General features: G+C 26.9%; 1 long non-coding RNA gene across 1 annotated transcript in view; it reads right to left on the bottom strand.

The window, feature by feature from the left end:
• The window catches only part of LOC111035128, a 34,151-nt gene extending 17,702 nt beyond the window's left edge, over window positions 1–16,449 (bottom strand). The window contains exon 1 of the long non-coding RNA XR_002604618.1: window positions 16,389–16,449. This is a non-coding gene — a long non-coding RNA (uncharacterized LOC111035128). The remainder of the gene's footprint in view (window positions 1–16,388) is intronic.
• Window positions 16,450–17,420: the final 971 nt, after the last annotated feature.

A 17,420-nucleotide genomic window follows, 5' to 3' on the forward strand; every position in this document is an offset into this window, starting at 1 on the left:
ATATAATGTTGTTGGCTTTTTCATTTTAGAGTAAATACTAACAAATCTCAAACGATTGTCATAATCGGTCTTCGGGTTTGTGTTTACGAGCAATAAGTATCGTCAGACAAACGTGTGAGTTTTCTTTTGTAGTAGGTCCTTTTACAAAGGATAAAAGTAATACGGTATATTATACAGTAGGTAGTCAGTATTTACAGTATACTATTCTACGGTATTTGGTACGTTTTTAAAATATTATATTGTACAGTGTACACTGTATACCTATAATAAAACCGGGGACATTTTTTTTTTATACATATTATCCTTTATTATCTTTTAAATATATTTTTGTACTTATAAATATTGTAGTAATTAAAAATAAGAGAAAATATGCATATTAGGTCACACATTATAAAGGAGTTGTTAATTTAAAAAAATTATATAATATCACCTTTTTATTTGAAAAAAAGGCAGGTGCCCAATTTATCATAGAAATAGTTTTTCGAGTTCTACCTATTTTCAAGGGTAACTTGAAACGGCAGTGTGTAATCGCCACCAAAAACAACCCAAAATTAAAAATATATGTTATTTGCGCCACATCTAAAAATTAACTTTGGTGATGTGCGCCACTTTTTAAGATTTTAGATTGTGCCACATAATTACTAAATAAAAATACATTATGTGTTCTACGGTAATCTCACTTGGTCATTTGCGCCACTTTAAAATAACTTATTAAATATACATCGTATATACGTACATTATGTATAATAATAAATAAGTAAAATTTCGGTTACTAATACAATGTATAAATATCACTAATATATTAATATTATGAACATTAAACAAGTTAAACCTAACGGGACTTTATGTTCATAATATCTTACTTGGTGTAGTATACAGATTTTCCATAGCTTTTGTCTATTCAAATACATTTTTCTATCTAAACTCGGTTGATCATGCCCGTTATATGTTCATTTACAATAATTCAAACTATTAGTACAATACACATATTTTCAACGATTGAAGTCGAAAGTGTGGCGCAGATTTCATATTCTATTTCGTATTCTGTCGTGGGGCAAATTACACACGCACTTAAGCGTACTCGTTGTTGGTTAAAAATTACTAGTGATAAAATTCGTGCAAAATACCATCTTCCCTCGAGACGTGTAAGACGTGTAAGTTCCTACACGAGACCTGTCAGGTAAAAATAAAATACGTATGTTAGCTCCTAAACACTACGATAGAAAAAGGTACACTATACTATGTAAGTTCCTATACGGTAAATATAGTTAATTAACTACACGAGTATAAACGTGAACTGCAGATGTGTAAATTCCTACATGGGACATGGTAGAAAAATATATTGTTGTATAAAATATGGTATTTATTAGGTATACATTGACAGATTATAGAACGTACGAAACAGGAAATACAACGATATAATGATACTAGCTGACCCGGCTTCGCTATTTGCGAGATTTCTCAGATATTATATTAATATTTTTCTTCTGGATGCCAAATAATTATTTTTATTTTAGACCATTTTTAGTCACGTCTTCGTGGTAATGTATCCATATAAATTTAGCGTCGTCACCACCGCGGATTCTTCATAATGTTGAAAAAAAATTATATCGTCTGTTTTTGATTATACCAAGGTTACCAAACAATTATTGTATTAATAATACTATTTTAATTTTAAAATGTTCATATAGGTATCTCTCCGACGATTGTTTTAAAAGATACAAAATATAACTTTTTAATTTTCAATTTTGACCTTTCAAGAGTCCAATTAAGTATAATTTGCTACCAGAAACCTCCATTGATTGATTATAAATACTCATAATATATACTCAGATAAAATGAATTGGGTTTTTTTTTTTGCTAAACTGAATAATTATAATAATTGTTTATTATTCCACGTCGATACCGACCTGCCTAGAATCATCTGTGATGGTTGTCAAGTTTGATTGTTATTTATTTTCAGCCAGCGAGTATTTCTTACTATAAAAAAGGTATAGGTATACAATTTACACGTTTATTTTAATTAATAATAGCTAATTATTTATTAATCTTATCGAACTAAATTTATGCCTAAAACCTTTTCTGTGATGTCCTCTTTTTGATTTAAAAAAAAACTGCACGACCAACCAATAAGTAGTTTTCTCGGTTAGCGCGGTCGCAGAAAATCCCTTACAATTTTATATAATAGCAAGTATAGATGATACCTAATTTTTTTCTCATATTGTAGGAATTTACATGAGCATCGCCATTTTTTTACAGTGATAGGAACTTACACATCTCATTTTTATATTCGTGCAGGAACTCATGCACATCTCTTATTAATGTATAGGAGAACTGTTGTAAGCCTGTTATCTTTTACCTGTTACTCTCTTTAGGAACTTACGATCCCCAACTTGGTAGGTACCTACACCCAAATTAAATGGTTAAAAACGTCATGGTCGAACCATGAAAGTGAACTTCTGACGTAATTTGTGTACACATCATCAAGTATTCAGCGTTTCATATAATTTAATTTATTTCAGTAGGTAGGTATTATAGGTATTAAAAACTTTACCGCGATAAAAGGATAATACGTAGGAACAAAAAGTATTCGGCGTTTTATACGAATTTATTTTATTCAAAAAACTTTAACCATAAGTCATTTAACAAACACAGAAATAACAATATTAAACTTTTTTATACACCAAATCCGTTGGGTATACTTAAACAAATTATTTTTAAGGATAAAAGTAATACGATACACAGTATATACGGTACCTATTTGGTCCGTTTTAAAATATTATATTGTTTACCAACGCACATCGCGCATATTCGTTTTCTAGTGCATTATATTTTCATAAAATCAATGTTGTACAAAGAGTGGCGCCCGTCAGCCGCCAATCTATAGTTCGTAAATCCTGCGATGAATTTAATTTTCGGCTTTAATGTGTTTGGAGTTTAAATTAAAATTATAAAGGGATAATAATAATGGTAGATTATTTTCTGCTCTTGAATACTTTAAATATAGATTGACAAACCTAATGACTAATAAGCGGATGATAGTCTAAAAGCATTTATATGATTATATAGTTATATGCATACATGGCTACAGAAAAATAAACTTTGACAGAACTAGATAATTATATACCATTAATGAACTGGGCACTATCTAAATAAATATAATCTTTTAAGTAAATTGAAATTGTAATTATTTTAATAGTACCTAATTACTTGATAAACATTTATGTTTTTTTTTTTATTAGCTTCGAGTATAATACGATCACAGCTCAACGATTATAATGCCATTTATGTTTATATTTATAAATTATATTTTATATTGAACGAAGGGTCATGCTAAAAATTGCATTTGTCATTTGTTTGAAACATTTAACACCGTTAAATTGGTAGATTTTTCAAACCTAAATCAAATTAAATTAATGATTCTTCGATAAGAAGTTCAAAAAAATGTGTTCCAAAAACATATTATTCCACTAATAAAAATATATTACAGCCTGAAGACGTAACATGTTGGTAGGTATGTAATATAAATTATACTGATGCACAGTGAAATCAAAAATAATAATATTGTAGAAATACATATTATTATATTCTGATGATCCCTATGGGCTATTAGTTGATTGGACAAAACTAATATTTTAAGACACTTTCCAAACAAAAATTTTAATTACGGCCATGTTAGTAACAAATTTTTAGTAAAGGTCATACTGAAAAGTGACCTCAAAATATCGGTTTGCCCGGTAAGAACTTTGTAGCCACTCAGCCCTCGCCAACATGACATCGTAAATTACATAAAAAAAATGTATAGTCTAATAATAATTAGTTGAATGTTATTTTATAATATTGTATAAAAAACGTGGTCTACAATTTTTTCCAGTTCAATCAATGCTGACACTAACGTTATGGTCTTATGGTCTTGTCACGGCCTCTCCAAATGTATTTAAAGTTAATTTTTATTTGATTTTTCACATGAGTATAGGTCATAGATAATTCTAATATTATATATGTGTTAGATTTTCATTTCTATAATTAATAACAATTTAAGTGCATTTCGAACATTTATTGCATTTTGTCGAAGTGGTAGGGTGTAATTATAAGTAATAATTGTATCGTCAATCCTAATAATATGCTAAAAAACAAATAATTGCAATCGATTTTACTGTCCGTCAAAGAATAGAATGTGTCAAAAAAGGAAGGATATAAAGGTACATGGATATAAGTATAATTTATTTTATTATAATAAATCGAAGTTTTCTGTTTTCAGATTTTCATACACTTGACAGGAATGTTAGATATGAGTATTTTATTTTATTTTTTTTTATTAGTATTTTTTGTATTAGAGTATAGGTTATGGAAATTTTCACACTAAATGGAAAATGATTGAGTATAAAAGTCCAACTGTGTGTATCAATAGTAGGCGTTTTCCTACCCACTACATCAAACTAAAGAGGAGGTAAAAAAAAGTCGTGACACGTTTATTGGAAATTATCAAACAGTAAATACCTCTGCCAATATCGCACATTAATAACTATTGCAATGACTTTTATTTCCCCCGGGGTTTTTTATTTATAGATATTTATATTCATCATTTTTTTTTTTTTAAGATTGTATACCGAGGTATAAAATTCCAGCAAATGTCCACAGTACCGTTCAAAGTAGATATCTCTGGTGAATATCAACATTTTTGAACGCTGTGATGGGCAAACCACAAAACTTAGATTTGTATTCAAAAACTCATTAAAGATTACATAGGTTGTCAATTTCTTATTGAACGTTTACTATTTAAAGAGCTGATGAGCCTGTAATTGATACACGATTCAAAGATTTTTTTTCTACACAATAAACATGAATAAAACAATAATGGAAACTTTTCTTATAAACGTCTTGACGGAGGGCAGGTAAATATTGCTTTTTTTTTTGGTTAGGTATGACAATATTGATGAATTTAAATCATTTCAAAACACACCTCGAAAATAGCGCCAACATTAAAAAATCTAAATATATTTTATTTACAAATTAAGATAATTAATTTGGGTTTCTTTACATAAACATATTAAAGTTACAACGTTCTTAATAATTTTTAAATTGTACGTACCTAGGTACTTTTATGAATTTATAGCTCATAAGGTACCTATTGAATAAGTTTAGAAATCAGGAATTTAGTACGATCGCGGAGTGAGCTCTTCCCAAATTGTTTCTATATTAAACACTGATTATAATATACCGTATTACTATGTATTATAATTAATTAATTTACCAAAAGATCAAACGAATGGAATGTTCACATTTGAAATTATTTTATATTCATAAACTATTTAACCGATTTCACTCGGTTAAACCTCATTGAAACCTAAAGTTTGATTTAACATCCAAACTGGGCTTTATAAACAAACCATAACTGTTCGCAATATTTAAATAAAGTTTTTCTGAATTTTATAGTTATCTAGCAAACAGCCGACCGATTATTTATAAATATATATTTTTTAAATGTATTTTATGCATTTTTGGATTAAAACAAATAAATTCACTTAAATGCCTCGACTCTTATAAAAAAACACATTAATATGAGAACGCCACACGAAAGACTCTGTAAGGGGCTTTATAGGCAATTTTAATGGCTTTTACACGAATTAAAAATTCACAATTTATTGACAGAATTACTTTTCTGTTTCTTCCTTATTGTCAGTGTCACAATGGGTATTGTTTTGGTATAACAGAATTATAAAAAAAAAACATTGTTTTGACCCACCTAACCCCAATCAATAAACATTACAAAAAAATAGATTAACCAAATTTATAATTGAGTAGAACTACAACAGCCGCTATAGGTAAATGTTAATAATTTATAAAAGTTTAGCCTGTTCATCCTTTCGACAACTTGACTCAATAATTTAAAAGTCAAACGAAACGATTACAAATTTACAAATCTTCACATATACAATATACATGTGTTTTATAAATTAATTATTTAAAATTTACGGACAAAAATAAAACTCTGGATCGCAAATAAAACCTTTTTTTATATTTTTTCTAAGGATCTGGTGATTCTAAATAATAAATACATATTGAGTACCTAGTCTTGTTATTTACTAACCACCGTGTTTTTTAACATTCAAATAAAGTACTCACACGGCGCCGATTGTGAAAAAAATACTACGCCTAAAAAATAGATGCGGGCAACCTAATACATACACAGGTAATTTATGGGCATGGACCAGTTGCGCCTAAAATAAAATTTGTATTTTATCATCATTATACCAATAATTGGCAATTTTGCACTGCTGATTAAAAAAATAAAAAATAAAAAACCGTATTATTGATTCACGGTCAACATTCTATAAATTGTTATATCAAGACTTTTATGAAACACCTCTATTTCATTATTATCAACGAACTTAAGTATGAATTTGAGTGATAGACGATGACGAGATTTTTAATGACCAAGTATGAAGTGATTTAAGTGAAAAGGATAAACCATTTTAGATTCTGAGCGGAGCGATGAATGCATTGATTTTACAATGATGTGTTTTTTTTTTGTGTGTCTGTTATTGCGGTTTCTTGCAGTAAAAGTACTTCGATTTTCTTAAATAGCAGCGTTTCTGGTAGGAAAGTGAATCTAGTTGGTGCATGTGGGGGGTCAAAATTTAAAATTCCTTATAGTTTTCAAAAGCAAAAGGAAAAACAAACAAACAATTAAGGAAAACGGGAATTTTTAAACAAAACCATTTTTCAAAATATCGTTATTGGTTTTTAGTGTACCTAACTCTAACAAAAATGGCCTCAGATACATGAAATGTTCACTGAATATTTGTGTAATCATTTTTTTCTATACTGTATACACCATACATTATTCAAAATATTTTGATTTGTGTTCAACTATTTATAGGCATTTGTTTTTTTTAAACCCAAGTCGATAAAAAAAATTGTCGATCTGTCAAAAAACTTGAAAATTGGTTCTTTGTAAGCTGTTGCTTATGTAAATTTAAAAAAAAAGTCAAGCGTAAATCCACAATAGTTTTTTATAAGTGTTTAGTGTTTAACGTAGAATTTTGACAAAATTTGTAAAAATCATGAAAAAGAGCAGATCATATTTAGTTACAATTTCATAAACATTTTTCTATTTACATCTAAGATTTAAAAATGTAAAACAAGATTCCTTACAAGTTTGTCTACCTTTATCAATTTCTACCGGAAAATCAAATTAAATTTTTATGAGCGTTTGAAGTTGACATTTTTACAACATTGGATATTGATATATTGATATATTCACTCGATTCCTTTTGTAGCTATTTTCTTATTTTGTTGTAATTCAAAAACGAATGAGTGTAGACACTTGAAATTTACACCAAATTGTTATATTATCAATTCATATAATCGATAAATTGTATTATATATGATTAAAATTTAAAAAAAAAGGTCCCACTTCAGCAGTTTTTTCCATTACTAATAAATCTAAAAAATATATGAATACAGTTATTTTTTACAGACATTATCAGTTCAAATTTGGACAAAATTGCATATTAACACAAATAATAATGGTTACTATTTTGTTGTAATTCGGTTCCAAAATAGCCCAATTTTACATAGGTACATTTAATATTTTTCCAGCATCACTGATCATTTAAGAATATAATATTAATTCAACTTACCGGCTACCGTATTTATAATAAGTAATAACAATATAAAATATCCTAAACTGACATATTATCGTCTCCGCTCAGAATCGTTTTTCGTATATACAATGATTTGATATCGTTGAATTCAAATTTAATACCATCCATTACAGCGACCTCTTAGACACCATTACACCACCATTACTAAAAATATTATCAGAATTCTGAAGCAGCTTATACAGCGATCACTAATTTTTAAGACTAATTTAATTACAGGGGTGAGAATTTATTGTTGCACGAACATGATACTATTGATACTATATACTTTTCAATTTTGTTCTAAACATTTTTTTCATCTATTCATTGTTTAAAAAAATGTCACTCTATTGTTACATTTATATTTTCAATATTGCCAATTAGGCTATGGAGTAACTATGAATACCTAATTGAATGCATTGTTAATTACCCATCGACTATGTATGGTTAAATAATTATATATGTATGTAGATTAGGTAGATTATAAAATATGTACTAATGTATTATTGAAGTCCGTTGCATAATTATAACAAATTTTTTTGAAAAAAACTGATTTACTTATAATATGCTATGGATATTTTTTATTAATTCACACTTTTATAAAAATGTACTGTAATATAATAGTTGTACCTATAGAATAAAACCTATTATAATTCTAACTTATTTAACTGCAACTATATATTAGGTCGTTTTACGCGCGATTGGAGTTTATTTCATTGTTATTGAATTTGATATTTGACTAATGACAACACGTTAATACAATAAATTAAATAATTAAAGTTAATACAATATTCATAGAATTTTAATCGTTTCAGAATAAATACAAAGATTTTTTAAACGTGAAAACCTATTCAAAATAAAATAAAAAATAATTTAAATATAAAATTCAACAGTATCCGATAGATCTATAATGTTGTTCTTACTATGTTGGTTATAGGTTACCATTATTTTGTTATTATATTAATTATCATACAAATAACAATCTAAATGACGACTTTTAGTCTATGTGCTGTATCTATTTATTTCGATTCTCTGTCGTTATTAATCTACATTTCAAATTTTTTTTTAAACATTTTTATGAACATTTAAAAAAGAAACTAAAAATAATCTAGTCAAATATGATTTCATAATATTATTAATGCGACTATAAGCATTAAGTAAACTATTATTATAAATACCTATCTATTAAATTCACTAAAATAAAATATTTTATTATTTTAGGTACATAATAGTTTTAATTTAATTAATAATAGTCCAATATTATGGGCGATACAGGTTGATGCATGTTAAAGATGTCCTTTTATGACTTAATACCTTACCCTCTTCTCTTAGAAATTTAATTTCCGAAGACGTTGATTTTAGTACTTAGTAGGCAAAAAAACAAAATGCCCCCTCCCCCTACTCCCCCGGCCGTTAAGGTCTGATGATTAGAAAGAAAAAACGAACGATTTTATAACCGTGTAAAATTGTTTTAGGGGTAATGTGTATACAACAAATAATGCTTGCATGCAATTAGAATAAGCTGTTATATGTTAAGTATTTTGAATTTTAAATCCCTAACAAACCTAAGTATAACGCATTCCTTATTTGTTTCGCGACGATGTTGTTTGTTTTTATTATTATTTTTGACTAACACTCATTATTTTGATAGAACGGGTGCTCGAAAAGTGCATCTTGTCCTAGTTTATGGACCGGAAAACATTTTCAACGTTTTGTACTTTGAAGGGGCGATGGTTAATTAATTATTGTTCGATCGTCGACAATTGTTGAACAAATATTATAGCAAGCGCTTTTTAGCAACCGATTACTGCGCAGATCATTTCATTTAAAACTCGAATATATAAAATCATGAAATGAATGAATACAAAACCAACATTAGGTATGTCAAACACTCAATAATATTATTTTCTATAATTTTTGTTTGGAGATTACTGCAGATAAATCATAAAAGACAATTTTACGTGGTTTTGTTTTTTCTACGCGCAAGCCGTGGGTCTGTGAGAAAACAAATATAATGCGCTAGACAAAAGTTGTTGAACTTAAGAAGAGAAAAGGTGGGGGCAGGTGTTCAATTTTAATTCAATAATAAAATATAATTGTATACGAAAAACGATTCTGAGCAAAGACGGTCTGTCGTTCATTTATAAACAATATTTTTAAATTACAACTGAATAACTAAAATCATTAATCTTCGTTCAAATAAAACATCATTCAATTTCGCCCAAATTTAAACTTCAAAATTCAAATGTCTATTACATAATAAATTGTATCCATGCCGTTTTTTAGATTTTATATAGTTTCAGTATGAGCTACTTATGAGAAAACTCGTTTTACATTTTTGATCCTTGGCTATGAAAATTGATCATTTAATAATTTTTTTAACTGTAAGATACTTTGAAAATGTTCGATTTTTTTATGATTTTTTCAACATTTGATCTCTAAATGGTTTAAAAAAAAAAAATCATCCCTATGGAATAATTTTAATGTTTCTCAAGTGCTATTATAACAACTTATGAGGTACCTTGTATTAAATTGTCAAGCTTTTTGGTAGAGCGATAGCGATATATATAATATATATATATAGATCAACAAGAGTCAAAATATTTTTAAATTGTATGATACATAGAAAATGACAATATAAACATTTTGTGAAAGTTGTAATTGTCTACGGTTATTAAGTCGATTCTGATGAACACTGATTTTGCGTAAAAATAGTCGTTTTCCTTTTTTTCCCCGACGCTTTGAAAAACTCCTGGGAATTTTTGACCTTTCAAAAATACCAACTAGATTCACTTTCTCAAGAGAAATGATGCTGAAGTTTAAAAACAAAGCATTATTTCTACAAAGCAAAATGTTTGTAGACAAAAAAACACACATCATTGTAAAATACTAAAATCAACAAATTCGTTGTTCTGCTCTGAATCTAAAATAAATGTTTCAAAGTATCTTTTTAATGTATTGAGCGGCGACATCACAAGCATACTTTTTATGGTAATTGCCCCAAACGATATTGGGTGGGTGGGTAATTTTACCAGGGTAAAAAATATTTTTATATTTAACTACCGTTATAGATTTGAATGTTGATTTTAATTCAGATAAAGAATAAATTAACATTATTCAAAAATTAGTATACAATAATATGAATATTATTATATCGTAATTAGTAGTCATTACATTTTTATTTACAACGCAAAATAGAATATTCAAATAGAAATACGAAAATGTAAACAAAATTCATTTTTATCGCATTTGTGTTTGAAAATGATGCAATTGAATCACCATAAGCTAAATGTTCGCAAATTTAATTTTCAATTGATATTTTAGTGAGATGGAAAAGTCTCTCTTGAACCACAGTAATCCATAGTTATTATTTATAATTTTCAGTTTCGAAAAACTTCTTTTGGCAGCAGCTATAGTTATTAAAACTTTAAGACATTCCAAAGCCTTCCAATAGCAAGGGCCCAACAATATTGGGAGTACCGTCCCCAAAAGCCCCCCCCCCTCAAGAACGTTCATGAGGAATACTTTTACTGACTTGCTCCAGGAGTCAGCACAAATGTAATACAACGCATGTTATTATTGGACGTTATAGGTTATGTATCTAAATTTATTTTATAATAAAAATATATACTATATTCATTTGCGAGTTTTAATATTATTGTATTTATGGGTTCAAATTGGATGGTATTACATTTAATACCACCAAACATACATGAAACACCAATAGATACCTTAACGCCGCACATTTGTTTCTAAGGGGCTTAATATTATAATATGCAACAACAACGAAATGTTGAGAAAATTAAAATCTTAAATACATATTTAACAAATGAATACTAATTAAAAGTAACTTTCAAATGGTCCGACCTAAATACCATTGTGGTTGATCGTTAAGTAAGCATTATTATTAAGATATATTATAACTATTATATTAAATAATAACAATATTATTGAAAAATGGTTTCGAGTGGAAAAGTAACCTAACCTAACCTATGACGACAAAAGAAGAGAACTTAGTGTTTACAGTATCAAACAAATAAAAAAAGACAACACCTATCTTTCACAGATAAAATACGATGTATTTTCCTTTTTTTATGTTGAAAATCTGTTTTCGGTTTCTTAAGTTAATTAATTAAATATTTTGAATGATATTTCCTCGTTCAAAATGGTTTTTAAAAAACAAAATGTTAACGTGCGTCTCTTAAAAGATCATCTCTACCCTAATTTAGATCCTTAAAAATGGTAACACGATTAAAACAATTAGTGGATTTTTGAATTAGTCACAATTATTATAATCCAATATTATGTAAATTGAGAATAAGACTATTTTTACTATTGTTTTTCTTATTGGTGATTATTATCATTACGTCATAACTTCTTGATAATGTCATAAATTCATAATTTGAACATTTATTACATTTATTACATAAATAAACGATTTTTTTTTGCGACACACATCACGGTAATACGAGACACACATTATGAGAAGCATTGATTTATTCCAGTGATTGGAAGGAACTCGTTCCAATGATTACGTTTAACTCTCTGGAACTTAACGGGAAAGTAGGAAGTTCTTTTTTCGTGTGAAGCAACGTATTGGAATGTCATTCATTTTTTCAGGGAAGCACAAACGATTTTATTTGTTCATTTTTGATTCATTTATTCTTATAAATCTAGGGAAGTTAAATAATTTTTAATGCAAAACTTTTTATAATTTTTTAAAAATGTATAACAAATTTAGTAAAGCTAGCATTTAAAACCAAACAACTACCTAATTAAAAAATGTATTAATACAAATAATATTAAGAATAATTTTAATATTATTGCGAGGCAAACAAAATATTCTGTATTTTGGAAGGAGGGACGGAATTAGTTCCTTCTTAAGATGAAAGTCAACTAATTCTTTTTCAAGCACTGCTGTATTCTGTCTAGCTATAATTTCTGAGCTGAGCGATAAATGTATTCACTCACTGCTATGAGGTGACTTTTATTTTATTTTCATAAGTCAACTTGGTGATCTCTACTTTTGCTTATCTAAAGTGTGAAATTCAAAATAATTACGACAATAAAAAAACAACAAACACTTTTTTAAGAAAAACCAGTCATATAGAAACAATTGATTTTGCTGGTTGTGATTTGAATTTTTTACCAGATATTTATATTAGCATTTTTCAGACTTAATATATAATTTTCAAAAAGATGTTTGGTTTTTAGTAAAAAAATATTGAACATTTAGTAAAAGGTTTCTCTAAATATTGAAAATACATAAACATAATCACAAATTTATTTGTAAATTATTTGGTAATATAAAAATTCATAGCATTTTGAAATATTATAGCTAAGCCTTGAAAATGTAGTACATGAATCATCATAAACTGTACCTACTTACGGAATCTCAAAAAAAAAATTACGAAAAATAAAAATTATGGAATAACACGAATATTGTAGCTACAACATTTTTTCAAAATTTATTTTGTTATCTTGTTTTTAAGAAGATGCCACCCATGCGTCTGTATTGTCTCTGTCTTACCACATACGACATAGCACATTTTTGTTCACTAGTTTCAATAGTGTTCCGTTAGTTTTGATATAAGAGTGAATTTAAGAACTATCAAACTTTTAGGTAATAAACTAATAACATTGTCTGTGCTTAAGTGTCGGCGGATTTTCGATATTTTCATTTTCAAGCGAGACACCAGTATGCGAAATAACACAAATCAAAAATGCTCATATATTTCGCATGAAAATTAAAATATCCAAAAATCCACCGAGGCTTAAGCATAGATAATGTTCTTACCTAAAACTTTGATAATAGGTCAATTCACTCTGATATCAAAACTTATTCCACACTATTAAAACTAGTGAACCAAAGTGTTCTATGTCATACGTGTGTAAGACGGAGACAACAGATGCATGGTGGTAGCGTCCTCTTAATTCATAAGCGAATAACCATTCACCATAGATACCTAAACTTCACAATATGTTTGTACAAGTCTTTTCTGTAAATGATACAATTTTGAAAATATTTTAACATTTTTTTTTTTAGCTATTTTATGTAGTTTGTTATTTTTAGACATTTTTTTTTATTTATTTTTTATGAATGTTCATAAAAAATGTTTATCCTCGATCAAAAAGCTTGAAAACGTTATAAAAGTTCATTCATACATTATTTTTACAATAGTTACAAAATATCTAAAATACAATATAGTCACAAGTTTTTAATTCAGAGATAAAAAAATGTTTACAAAAATTCGTTTACAAAAACCACGAAAATATGTTAACTATTTTGTAGTTGGTAAAAATCAATGCAATGTTCATTTTTAATACATAAGGTTTGAATGTGATAGATTATTCATAAGTTGTTTTCACTGGAAAAAAAATGTATTACCTTTAATGCCAAATAATTTTTTATAAAAGATATATTACGACATTCGATATTCAAACGTACGATAAACAGTTTTTGTTACTTTCTTATTAGGTATTCAAAAAAATATTAATCACAGAAACTAGAAAAAGTTCACTATAACTTACCTAAATCTGTATTTTCTATGCAAAATACAATTTTCAAAATCTTAAGACTAATTTAAAGCTATTAATAATAATATTGGGCATTTTAATATTTCGAATTTGTTATATTTTTTTCTTTGTATGTGTTAATAATTAGTGTTATGCTTTGTGAAAAAGCTTAAAATTTGAATACACAATTCATGATAAGTTTTTTGTAGTGTAGTACTGTAATTTAAAAATATCTAAAATACAATTTGTTTTTAAGTTACATTTTTTTCAACATTGGTCAAATTCGCTTAAGCTTGCAAATTATTTCGTAGTTTGAATCATTTTCAACATTTTTAATTTCAATTACGTAGACTTGAATTTATCATTGTATTGCTAATAGTAAAAAATTACTTGTACACGAGTATAAAATATAAATTTAGTTTTCATAAAAAATATACTTATAGAAAATATATTGGTTCACATATTGTCTGTCTCCCCTCAGAATCGTTTTTTCGTAATATTTTATGCATTTTTTTTTTAAACTGTCACTAAACTACACAAAAACTATAGGTACTTATTCAAGTATTAATTGACATAAAACAATTTTTATTTTGCTATTTTATTCTATGCTATCTTACATAGATCTAACCTATTGCAACGTGGTTCGATACAATTTCATGAAATTACCTGTTTTTCGTCAACAGTCCATAATATTATATAATAATATTATTATCGATCGTTTATGTTTACCGATAAAAGATGATTGTATAATTTTATCTATTTATAATTTGTAAAAGTTATCCTCAATGTAAAATAAACTAATCTAGAAAATAGAAACTATTAGAGGACATCACGAGAAAGTTATATTCTAAGTGTCCTTCAAACGAATAGTTGGTGTTGGATAACATCCAATTAGTTCATTTATAGGTCTATGCAAATCCTTACAACAAGTATATAAAGAATAACGTTGATATAAAAATAAATACAATAAAGTTTTTCGTTAATATTTATGTGATAATAAAGTGTTCGTGATTTGTTGAGTGGATTGTTGAATGCTTCATTATTAAAAAAAATAAGTTTGTAATAACGGTTGTAGGCTCCTACTTTTTTATTCGTCTTGATATTAATAAAATAAAACGTTGTAAATCATATTTTACTATTTTCAAAAGGATTCCAAGTTTTTGTTAAATAACACATAATGTTACTATTTGACGCGTCTAAAACCTATTGAGAAAGAACATTTTTATTAATTAATCATTTGATCGATGTAGGTAGGACGTAGGTATATAATATCAATAGTATAAAAGTCGAATCTTTTAATATTTTATTATTTATTGAATTCGAGATGTAACTTAAAAAAGTAAAGGTCCCCTAGAATAGAAACCAAGTACAGACATTCAAAAAGCCTATTTTTTGATGTTATATTAATATTAGGTATTGGATGTAACAGAAAAACCTGACCAATGATATAACTTTTGTTCTAATAAATAGGTATTTACACATTTTATTTTTGAAAGACAATTTATAGACGCTCGAGCCACAAGTACAGTGTAGTAACATTTCTTATTTTTTTTCAATACCAAAATTTAAAATATTAAAATATTTTTGAAAAATTCAATGCAGCCAATTTTTAAACTTAATTTTTACACATAAGTTGATAGTAATTTTAAGTCAGTTAGCTTATTTTTATAATTTTTTTAAATAAATAAAAACTTTTTTTGGAGTAAACTAATTTGAAAAGCACCTATACTTAAAAACTTTTTTCAAAATATTATTTTTGAGAATTTCATGACATGAGTTTATTTTTTAAATTATCTATGATCCATACATTTTTCATAGCTGTTTAACGGCTCTTTCTGGAACACTCTGTATAACACAATGAATTATCGCTTTTAATCCGTTTTCTTTAGTGAGCATATTATGATAAATGTATTGGAATAGGTAATATGCGTATATAGAGATCATTATATTTTGAAACAATAAGAAATAATCTGACTAAACAATTGGATATCAAACGTATTTAATCTGCAAATACAAACATTAATATTTTTCGACGTATTTGAAGATTTTTTCAATGAAAATATCATGAAAATAATATGAAATCGATTGATTTTGTGAATAATATTTTCATTGTTTTTTCATTAGAAATTATTGAAACAATCAAAATGTATTGCCTAAAGAACAATCTAGATGACAATTTCTAATCTATAGACGTACAACATTTAACTGCATAATAACTATACTTACGAGCAGAAAATATTACGTCCTCAAATAAATTGATTCTTCTCTTTTCACTGAAAATCTAAAAATCAAAAATACAATAAAACAGACTTATTTTTTTTTTATTATACAGTAACACTTTAATATCAAATATATATTACTTAAAACTTCGAATTGTAAACGTATTATTTTATAACCGGCAGGTTATTTATTTATTATTTAAATTAAGGCTCAACAGCCAGTTATAAATAATGACATAAAATGTTACATATGGTGTTTATTTGTTTCTTAAGATTTGGTGTTACATTATACACAAGTTAGAAAGGCTACAGTTTTTCAATAATGTTTGTGGTCCATAAAATGCTATATGACTTGATTTTTGCGGTTTGACTTTCGTCGATCGCTTGTGATATGTTGGATGGCATGTTGTTGTCTGTGAGATGTTTGAGAGGTCCATTTATATTCCATTGAACTTTGCAAGTTATTGTATTATATGAAAGTGTTAAATTTAAACAAGTATAGCCTTTATTTTTCCGCAATGATAAATTACGAGACTAATGAAAAAAGTTTTCTACGCCAAAGTTTAAACCAAAATTCTGATATTTATTGATTAACTGTCATATCAGAACGCTCGTGTCACCTAAGTAATTATAATTACCTATTCGTATTATAATGTCTACACAAATAATATCTTTTTGACATCAGCTCCAATAATATTAGTTATTAATATTTATAAGTTATAAGTAACATCCAATATTTATTTTTATATATTTTAGGTAAATTAAATGCATACCTTTGATGTATAAATTATTTTTTTACTTTTAATCACAATATATGTTGTAAAATTTAATTTCACTTATAATTGCCAATTAATAATCGAAATATTTGATATCAAATATTTTTATGGATCACCGAAGCGGGTTTAAATGTTGCCAAATCGTGATTTAAATTTCTGAGAGAAGTTATCAATGTATTGATTTTTTATGAGCATCTGAAGTTAGAATTTTGACAAAATCAAGAAAATTTTCAGAATTATTTCTTGAGTTAGAAATTCATAAA

Source organism: Myzus persicae, unplaced genomic scaffold, assembly GCF_001856785.1.
Source record: "Myzus persicae strain clone G006 unplaced genomic scaffold, MPER_G0061.0, whole genome shotgun sequence".
NCBI classification, from domain to species: Eukaryota; Metazoa; Arthropoda; class Insecta; order Hemiptera; family Aphididae; genus Myzus; species Myzus persicae.